The sequence below is a fragment of the Rousettus aegyptiacus genome, unplaced genomic scaffold (assembly GCF_014176215.1).
Source record: "Rousettus aegyptiacus isolate mRouAeg1 unplaced genomic scaffold, mRouAeg1.p scaffold_m13_p_16, whole genome shotgun sequence".
In the NCBI taxonomy this organism is placed as follows: domain Eukaryota; kingdom Metazoa; phylum Chordata; class Mammalia; order Chiroptera; family Pteropodidae; genus Rousettus; species Rousettus aegyptiacus.
Window position 1 is genome coordinate 27,053,667 of NW_023416291.1, and position 10,623 is coordinate 27,064,289.

General features: G+C 43.6%; 1 long non-coding RNA gene across 1 annotated transcript; it reads right to left on the reverse strand.

The window, feature by feature from the left end:
* Positions 1–1,500: 1,500 nt before the first annotated feature.
* On the reverse strand, positions 1,501–10,180 carry LOC118612438. The gene is made up of 3 exons (XR_004954892.1): positions 9,950–10,180; positions 8,322–8,461; positions 1,501–3,392 (listed from the first exon to the last, which is right to left on the reverse strand). It is a non-coding gene; the product is annotated as an uncharacterized LOC118612438 (long non-coding RNA).
* Between the last annotated feature and the right edge of the window lie 443 nt (positions 10,181–10,623).

The following is a 10,623-nucleotide window of genomic DNA, read 5'->3' on the forward strand; positions in this document are numbered from 1 at the left end:
ATGCCCCCTCCAGACCTTCTGTGAAAGCGTCGCTTCTAGTACAGGCATCACCAGGGGTCCCCTCACTTCTGGATACCACCTCCTGCCAAGCCCAGTCCATGCCCAGTCTCCTGGATCTTGCAGGTGTTGGTGGGCATCTCAGCAGAGTTGACGAGGTTTTGATGGATGATCCCGATGGTAGGTAGAGACAGTGGTCCAGAGGAGGCAGCTCCAGGGAACCTAGAGAAATATGTGAGCTTGATGCGATTGAGGGTTGGCTTATTGGTGAAACAAACAAACAAACAAACAAAAACAAAGGAAATACTTTTTAATGAGAAAGAGGAAACCGCATTTAGTTTGGCGAACATTTCAACATTTTGCCCAGCACTCCTCTTACCCTCTCTAGGGGACAGAGGCAGATCTTGGATTTATGAAGTCTGAAGTTTACATAATCTGGGATGGGTGTTTGTGGGGGGGGGGGCTTGCTAAAAAAATATATAAAATGTATACAAAATTTGTTATGACATAATGAGAAAAGAAATCACAACAAATTGCATATTTTAAAAAGCTAACAAATAATACAAAATCACTTAAGTCCAGAAAAAGAATAAAACATTTTTACTAATTAACTGCATGCTATACTTTTGTACTACTTTTCCTTCTTATAGTCTGTGGCTGTATATTTTTCAGTTTCCCTTTTTTACAAAACAAACAAAAAAATTATAATTTCATTTTCTCCAAAGTAGAATCCATCTTTCCTCTGGCATAGTTGATTGAAAGTTGTTCATGGATAGTATGAACAGATCATTACTGGTAATGTCATTTAAAATTTTAGGGTTGTTGTTGAATTTGGGATAACCTTTATTGAGTTCTCTTTATATGTGAGCTATAAAATCTGGAAGAATTTTTCCCCAGACTGACTTCTGGCTCCAAGTGTTTCAAACTATGGTTTAAGCTCGTGACCCACTCGCTCGTGGGCGCCAGAAGCCACAGTGTGATCTATACCGTGATGCAGGTTCTGGCCCTGCACGCTCGTCGTGGTGCAGGGCGAGCTGGCACACCGGGTGGTAGTTTTCCTGGAATCCATTCCTGAGTCGGATGCCTAGCAGGAACTCTAACTGTACACAGACGTGTCTGTGAACCAGATGAATATATTCTTCTAAGTCTAAATGTGTCCTTAATTCAACTTAGCAGGATCCCCAAAATGCTCGTGACCACTTCTGTGCCATCTAACGCGAGGGGAGGCACAGGGTGGAATGTGAATAGTCTTAAACCTCCGAAGTTAAAATATCTTACCTTTTGCATATTTTGTTAAAAAGCGGACATTGCTAGGGTCCCCCCAGGACCTTGGAAGGGGCCTGTGCAGATGAGGGATTCTGAAGCTTCCATTCCATTGGCTTCGTAGTGTAGCCGTATCTGATGGAGTGGAGGGCACTGAGCAAGGACAGAAATCAGATTCTTTCTGAGACGACCAGCATGGAAGACCACAATACATAGCGTCCATTTCAGTGGCTTGCTATGTCCTTTGAAGGAGAGGTGAGTTGTGGGGATCAATAAAGCATGAAGCTGCAACTCAGACGGGAGTTTCTGCAGGCTCTCGAGCCTTCGCTTACCCCAGCGCCCACTAGCACAGTCAAAACCACCCCCTGCCTTGGCACAGCCTCATCATGATGAGTCTTGGGAGAGATTTAAGCAAAGTCTCTGCCATCTTCACTTTTTGGACAGTCAAATGATGTGATGTTTGTTACCACTCCGTTTTCTTTGCTCTGTTGCTACTGCGAATGGCTGGTGATATTGGTCTCGGTGACACATCTGCTAACAAAGGGCGCGTGCTTCGATACGTCAGAAATGCAGAGACTCTGCCATTCTGCTGCGCTGAAGTTTGGTGGGGAGCACATGGAATTAGAGGCCGCAAAGGCAGCATTTAGCTGAGGAATTACAGTTGTTCCCCATTCGGGTGTATTGTCTCATGTCTGGAAAAGTTAATGCGTTTCACGGTTGCTACCAGGGAAGGACACAGACCCTGGGACATCTCGGTTCAACAACGACTGTTTTATGTAACAACCATTCACTTTACGACCACCTGAGGAACCACTAAGGAACATAAGAAGGAGCACACAGAACTGGTTGTGAGGCTTCCCTTTCTCCCTTGGACTCAGATGGGAAAAGATAATCAAGGGCAGAATAACGACAGTCAGTATGGAACAGTGACTATGTGGTTATTAACCAGTGCTTGTCCTAGCACTGCCATGTCTATCTGGTGTGATCAGAACTATTTTCTATACACCCTTCCTATTCAATAGCATCAGAATTTCAGGAGTGATGCTTAAAGTAATTATCTCTCCCCCCTCCCGTTTTCTTTTTCCTCTGAATTGCTGCCAAAGCAACTAGAGTCATATAATTTTAGAGCTGGGAGCTCAGGGGGAGAGGTTTGGATCCTGATGAGCCAAGCATGGGAGAGACTTGAAAAAATTTGAACAACCCTCAGTTGTTGATCCTACACACTTAATATTAGCTGGTGTTGGCAGAGGTTTATATTGGAAAGGCTGCAGCTTTCTGTGCCCCACATAAGCAAGATGAAACTCAGAGAAAGGAGTGTTGGTTTAATTTAGAAAGGTTCTGGTTTTTATTTGATGCTAAACAAATCATGCCGTTTACAAGTCCTGTGACACTCAAAGATCTAACCAGTATTTTTTAATACGCTATATAGGTTCTATGAAAGACAGATGCTAGGATGGGAGCTTTGAAAATGTAAAACAGCTGTAAATAATAACTCGTGGACATTTCACCTGTGGTTGCTTCTTTTCTTTATATTCTTTTGTTCTAATATTAATTTCGATCTGGCATCCTCTTTCTGTTCCTCCCAATGCTTTTTGCCAAAACATATTTTTGGAATAAGAGGCAAATTGGATGGTTAAACTTCATTGCGTTACTCCCTAATCTGTCACCTTTCGCTTTTGAACTCTAGCATTTGTATATGCGGATTTATAAACCTCATCTAGTGTGAGCAAGGAATGCACATGACGATATTAGTTTTCAATCTGAAAGCCCAGGATTTCAAATACTTTGGTGTAGCTAGTAGAACACAGTCTCAGAGGTTTTCCGGGCTTCGCACGCGGGTGCTGCGGGAAGCACGCCCACTCTCCCAGGAAGAGCGCTCGGAGGTGCTCGGGGGAACGCATTTCCTCTTCTGCCAGATGTGTATCCAGGCCTGGCCTGGGCTCTGTTCCCGCACCCTGACATCAAAAACAACAACAGCATTGCTGAGAAGATGACTTTTTTTTTTTTTTTTTTTAATCTCTGCAGTTAGTATAGATGTGAAGCATTGATTTTGCCTTCCAACAGGCTCCAGTCACAACAACGACGAGATTCTTGGCCATTTTGTCTGCTATGCTGGGCACAGACAAACTTGGCTACAGGAAAAAAGAGAAACCATGTTTTCTTACAAGTTGTCCATGAAAAAAAAATAGAGAGAAAGAGTGGTATATGAGCCATTAGAAGAATAGACATGTGTCGATGACTAGGTTTCTTCAATTGAAAAGAGAGCTCAATGGTATTGACCTTCAAAGCTTAAGACCCCAGGGGGCGTTGTGACTACAGTGGTCCCAGGAAGGGGCGCAGTCAGTATGGCTTTTACAATCTTTAATCAACTCATCTCCCACAGTGAAATTTGGTCCTTGAATGTTTTGCTGGAAAAGAAGCAGACTTTAGGAGGTCTGGTTTCGGGGGTGCTCCAAGAGCTGAATGTTAGATTTTATTTGTTCCAGAAAGTCCTGGCAACTTGGTACAGCAGATTCGATCAGTGCCATACGCGCGACCCGCCTCAGGGATGGTGCCGTGCGTGTGACGAGGACTGCAAAGCAGCATGTGTTATTGGGGGAAATGACAGGCACAGGAAGGAGATGCCGGGAACATTGAAACTGTTCCTAATGGTGCAGCAAGAAAGAGGGGGCTACTGCGTGGCGGAAAGGCACGTTGGCTGGGAGGCGGGAGGGATCAGCTGCCAGCAGGAAGCGCGCAGACGTGTTGTGTGAGCTGACAGAAGAGGCAGCAATCTGGAGGAGCCTCAGATCACAGAGCCTGAGAGAGAGGGATTTCATTTCCCCCACCAGGGAGCTGGCCGGGGGGGCCCAAAGGAACCTTTCATGAGAACTACGGACAGGGCTCCTCTGTTTCAGAGGGACAAGCAATGAACTAGATGCTCACTGTTTTCAAAGGCCTAAAAGTCAGAGGCAGGTTTGCTTCAGTTTGCTGAAAGACACTTTCTTGAGAGGATTTCCACTTAGGTTCTATCTGCCCTTTCTCCCCTATCAAGATTTATCCTCCTCATAGAGGTCTAAACCTCACAGCTTTTCCATAGGGACATGTTTTTTTTCCAAGTGGCATTACTGGTGTATTTGGTCTGAAAAGCATCTGATGTACTAGAACATTGCTGTCACCAAACTGAGCCTTCCATGTGTTTGGTGTGACGGATGTTTGTCAGACAGTGCCGTTTCCAAGGTAGGCCTGAATGAAAGAAACAGGTAAAGTTGAAGGAGATGTTTGTCAGCTTTGGGAAATGCTGAATTGTCTAAAGCCTAAGCCTTAGACTGTTGTAAGTCTGCAGAAGGAGACTCTCATTGACTTGTCCAAAGGATGGGAGCAGAAAGCTGGGAACCTTTGGAGAGCTTGGAGGAATTGTCACTGGAGAGCTCTTTTCCCACCTCCCCAGGTCACACAGGCTCACATTGAGCCCTGGAAGGAGAATAATGGTCCCTAAGACTCACAGCATGCTTTGGTCTGTTTGCTCAGAAAGGTACCATGGCATTCATTGAATGACATAGTGGCCCTGTCCTCGGAACTAAGCCTGCACTTAGGGGCACAATGTGGGGTTGGACATAAAGGAAGTTCCTTTGTCGCTGTGCTTGAGTTACAAGTAATTGTCAACACGGGAGTGGTGGATCAGTGACTTTCCAAACTGGTGGCTGAACTCAAGAGGACTATTATAGACATTGTGGGAACCATGGCCTGAGAAAAGAATTACTACCTCCTTCTCTGTCCCATGACCCCTGAGAGTCTGCTCAACATGATGGCCTTTTGTTCTTGGAGAAGACAGGAACTTTGCAAAGTGGGGTCACTCCCTTGCTTCTGTAGGTCATCTTCCCAGACTTGTCTAAGCCTCAGCATTTCAGTCTTCAGCTTTGTTTTGTATATCTTTTTTTCCGAAAGTTTTTTTTTAAATTATGAACTACTGTATTTCAAGCATACAGAAGAGTGTGAAAAATAATATAGTCGATATCCAAATATCTACCATCCAAATTTAACAAATACTTCTTGCCTCATTTGTATCATATTTTTTAAAATTGTAGATAGAATTCAAATCCATGCATATCTATTTTTAGTAGATAGAAAAGCATAAACAAGTTTCATTCCTAGTAAGTTGTTAGTTATATACAGCAGCTTCCTTTGAGTCTTCAAATAATGGAAACTGTGGATTTGTGCACAGCACTGACGATCCAGTGATTTGTCCCAACCAGAAAAATTGCCAAGAATGTTTGTCTGAATGCTAGAACAGGTTTTCTCAGGTTTGTGTATATTTCTTCACTGGTTTTCCAAATGTTCATCCTAACCAAATGCCAAAGACCCTCTAGTTCCAAAAGTTATAGGTGTGAAAAAGTTCACTCTATCTACCCATCTTGCCTCATTGAATAAAAAAGAATTACTAAATATTTTTGGAAAATTAAAAAGCCCTTTAAATAATGTTCAAAACTTTTCAATGTCCACATAAGCAAAACTTTTGGAAAGTTAAGTGTTAATTCACCTACTGTGATAGAGTAATTAAGACTTTATATAGAGACATCTCTCTTGAATTCTAGTCCTAAATTTCCAATTTAATTCATTTCTACCAGAATGCCTTGTGAATGGTTTAAACTTGAAATGCCTTAAGCTAAACGTATTCTCTTTCCATCTGATTATGTCCTCTTTCCAATTTCCTCCCCTGCCCCCACCTCCATTAAAGGTACCACTAGTCTTCCAGCCACACTGATTCAAATTCTTGGAGTCAGTCTCAATTCTCTTGTTCCTTTGTCTTCAACACCTAATGATTCACTAAGTCCTGTTGAATCTTTCCTCAAAATGTCTGTACTCCATTCCAATCTTACTGTTATTTTTCACCTTTATGGTTTGGCTATAGCAGCAGATTCTGCCTTTCCTCTTTCTTTTTTTCAATCTATTATTAATATCAGATTAATCTTCTGAAGGAAGCATCCAGTGCCATTCTGCTCAAAGATTCAGTGTTCCTATAGCTTACCAAAGACCAGTTAGTTTGTTTTTATCTAAAACCTTCAGTATTTTTCATAATTTTTTCTATCCCCCACCCTAAAAATGTATCCCACAGCCCTATCCGACTGAAGGCTCTGCCCCATGCACGCAGTACTACTTGCCCTCTCTAATTCCAAGTCCTGTTCAGTGATTTCCTCTGCCTGAATCTTCCTTCTCCTCCATTAAACTAACCAACCTTCATTGGGCACCTAATATGAATCAGATCATGTGGTAGGTTCAAAGAACAACAACAAATAAGATAGACCCCAACCCTGCCTATACAGACCTTATGACTTAGAAAATAAAAGAATGAATAAGCAACCAGGCTTCCGGGCTGCACAAGAAGTGCCGTGCTGAGGAAAGAAGGGAACCCCAGACCCAGGTGTGGAGATTTGGAGCGGATGCTCCAGAGGGAGGGACACCTAAATGATGATTCATTTTCTGATGGGTAGCAAGTGGAGGAGAGGGAGAAGAGGGAAAGAGTTTTGCACCAGAGGGAATTATCCCTCTCAACTCCTACCCCTCCTTTAATACGCAGCTCAAATGCCTTCTTGACAAGCGTTGTACTTGAGAGCACAGGTTAGAAGTTGCACAGACCCAAATTATAACCCTGACTCTGCTGCATGCTAGTCATAGGGATGACCATGCTTAACTGATAGTTTTACTGAGTCGATCTCTTCATCTGTAAAAATACAAGCTCCTGTATCAAGAGTTTACCTGTTCAGTAAATATTAAGTATAAGAACAAAGTACTCTCCTTGGTGATAAGGATACAACTGTGAACACAGTAGAAGTCCTGACTTTTATGGTACTTATTTTTTATTAGGGAAAAGTAGACCTTAAATATGTAAATTATACAGTATATTAGAGAGTAGGATGTTCTATGGAGAAAATAGACGAGGGAGTGTAGAGGGCTTGCAATTTTATTCATTTGTTCTTTAACTTATTAGAAAAAAAAAAGTATTGTACATGACAGGCACTGTTCTAGGCCCTGGGAATACAGCAGGAAGCAACAAGCATAAATTTTTGCTTTTATGGAGCTTACATTCTGGTGGAAGAAACAAACAAGATTTAAAAAACTGGAAAATATAGAGATGTTATGTAAAGTAGGAAGAATGGACGGGAAAAAGAGGAGAGAGATTCAAATATTAGGTAGGGAGGCCAGCTAAGCCGACTGAAAAAGCGATCGTTAAGGACCTGGAGAACGTGAAGAGCAAAACCGAGGGAACGAATGGAGACGAGAACGCCAAGCGCAGCAAGTCCAGGGGTGCCAAAGTGGGACTGCGCTGGGGTGGGGGGGAGCAGGGAGGGGCAGAGGGGAGATGTGGACAGGTAAGGACGGCGAGGCAGGTCAGGGTCCCGTGCATCGTCGTGAGGACTCTGGCTTTTACTTGGAATGACATGCAAAGCCGATTTAGAGCAGATAAGAGACTTGATCAGGCTTGTATTTGAACAGGATCACTGGCTGCTATGTCAACATAGTCTGAAGGGGACCCAGGGCAGATCTGGAAGGACAGCTGGGGGGAGCTACTGAAATAATTTAGTCAAGGGGTAAAGTCAACTTGGACTAGGGTAGTCGCAGCAGAAGTGGGGAGAAGTGAGAGGGCTCTGGATATATTTTAAGGGAAGGACCAACAGGACTTGTGATGGATCAGGTATGGGGCACAGTAGAAATAATTTGACTCCAGTTTTTTCTTGAGCAACTAGGAGAGTGGAATTTCTCTTTACCGAGGTAGAGAGGACTCTAGGAGGAGCAGGTTGGGGAAAAATAGTAGTTCAGCTTTTGACATATTGATTTTGATTTAGAACGATCCAATGAGGTTTTGCTGAAAAGGAGAAGACACAAACTTGAAGGAGATGAGGCAAAACTTGGGAAGACTAACTGCAAGGATGTATGAGAAAGTACCTAGCACAGTGCAGTGCCAGACAAGCTCAGGACCAGTTAATTTCATTCCATCATTTATAAAGATCTGCTTGTGTTCCAGGGGGAAGCAGCTGACGCTTACTCATCATCACATCCTCATTTTAGTGGGTAGACCTTACCTTGTGCATTGTAGTTGCTAAACGATGTCTTCCGAGTGCATGAGAGAAAGGAAAAGGCTATAATCAGGAAAGGAGACTGTCCCAGCAGCCTTCCCTTCCAAGGACAAGATTCTGTGGGGGTTCTCCAAGTGCGGCTCCACCTGCAGCAGAATCAGCAGGGACTGGGGTCAAATACAAATTCTTGGACTCTTTCCCAGACCTTCTCAATCTGGGAAGGCTGGGATCTCTCTGTTACAGACTCATCAAGTGATTTTTCAGAAACTAAAATTTAGGAACTACCAAACACTGACGATGACCGCTCATTGACACTTTTCCTTGGAAGGAGATATTTTTTCTAGCTGTGATGTGGTGAATTACAGCTGCTCTGCAATTTTATGATAATGTGTACTCATCACCTAATCAAACCGCCCCAGTTGAGTTAGAACCTGGCCAGCTCAGGTCCCCACTCACATTGTCAGGTGATTGCTTCAGCAAGAAAAGCTTTTGCCAAGCATCTCTCAGTTGAACTTTTTGCAGCCTAAGGAGAGAAGTATGAGGGGACACATAATGCCAAATCTCTTATTATTCTAGGAGTTTTCAATGAGTATGACTTCATCACAGGTTCTCAAGGAACAAGGCAGCACACCTACTTCACTGCTGACTGTAATGAAGTAACAAACTCGGTTTCTTCATACTGTCGGTGAGTCTATGCCACAAACAGGAGTAAAAGTCTCATGTTGACTTTCAAAACCATATATTGAAAGGGACAAATTAAAAGATGAACCAAAGATTAAGCCGTTCGGGAAGACAGGAAAAGGAGATGAAAAAGAATTGGATGAAAGAGAAAAAGCTGAAAAACTGGACAAAGAGAACCTGGATGTTGAAAGCACCAAGGGCAAAGCTATACGTGGCCCTAGAGTTCTGACTGCAAACTTACAGGGGAAAATCCTAAGAGCCCTGAAGATGAGAGTGACAGACACTACGGAGAGACAAACGAGATTATAAATGAGATCAAGAGCTTGTGCTTCAGGAAACAGAGGCTGCAGCCGCAAGGACAGGCCAGAGGCAGAAGGAGAGCCAGGAGAAGGAGAAGCTTTGAAAAGAGGAAGAAGAAATGACAGGAGAGAAAGAAGCACTTTGGGATAAAGGAAAGACCGAAAATACAGATCCCGTAGGCAGCTCGGAAAAAACCTGAAAAGGAAGAGGAAGTGGCTGAGATGGCATAAGAAACAAGGATCGCCCAGCAGTGCAGCTTTACCAAGCTCAAAGCTGATATCCGCTGTCCTGATGACAGCACCGACTCTAGAGATTCAGGAACCAGGGGAAAAGCAAGTCTCATAACCTGAGTGCATACCCTCCCCAGGCGCACCAACATTCGTTCCTGTTAAATAGCAACTTTTAGCCTTAGCTTGTATTGCATTGATGCCAAATATCAACATCACTTAAAAAAAAAAGAATAGAAAAAAAAAATTTTTTTAAAGCCCTTTATGGCCCATCTTTCCATGCCACTAAATTGTCAGCTCCATGAGGGCAATTTTCCATTGCTCTCCCCAGTGCCTAGCTGAGTGCCTGGCCCCCAGTAGTCACTCAATATCTGTGGGTGGATGAATAAATCCATTCTGCTCCCAGAAGTGAAAAGCCAAACTTACACACATTTCCATCTGTGGAGGATCACTGTTTTCTGTAGTTTACTTCGTACCTCACCCCACCAGTTAACTACCCCCTATATAAATCGGTGCAGTTTCACTTAAGATCTAACTTCCTGATGACCCCATAAAAAATTGGCAGAAATCCTAGGAAAGGATGATATTGTAATTGGTCTCATGGGGGATCCCTAGAGGGATAAATTTCACATTATTCATGTTTCCAGATGGGCTTTAGTCCCCAGGGCAGTCATTCCAGAACCTTTTCTCAGTCATAAGTTTACTTCAAGAAAGATAAATAGTGATTTAGGGCTTTGTGGCTCCTACCAAGGCTCCCCTGTTTTTGGTGCAGAGTGGGAAGTAGGGCAGAGGAGAAGGCAGCCAGGATGAGGGGCTGGCGTCCACAGGGTGGGCACTGCGTGGGAGATTCTAGTCTGCAGTGTCTCTCTGGAGGATGAGGGCATGGGGGGCAGAGGGAGGGGTTAGAGATAGAATTGTCTGCGTGGCCAGGCAGTTTGGGACACTTACAAGAGCCTTGGGTGCTGGCATGCCAAGTTCGTCATGGGTGCGGGTCCTTCCCACCCTTCCACAGCAATAGTCTTTGAATGCCAAGGCTGCTGTCCAAGTCCACTTAGCTCAGTGCATTAGAGTGCTTTGTAACTAAGGTCTAATTATAGCGT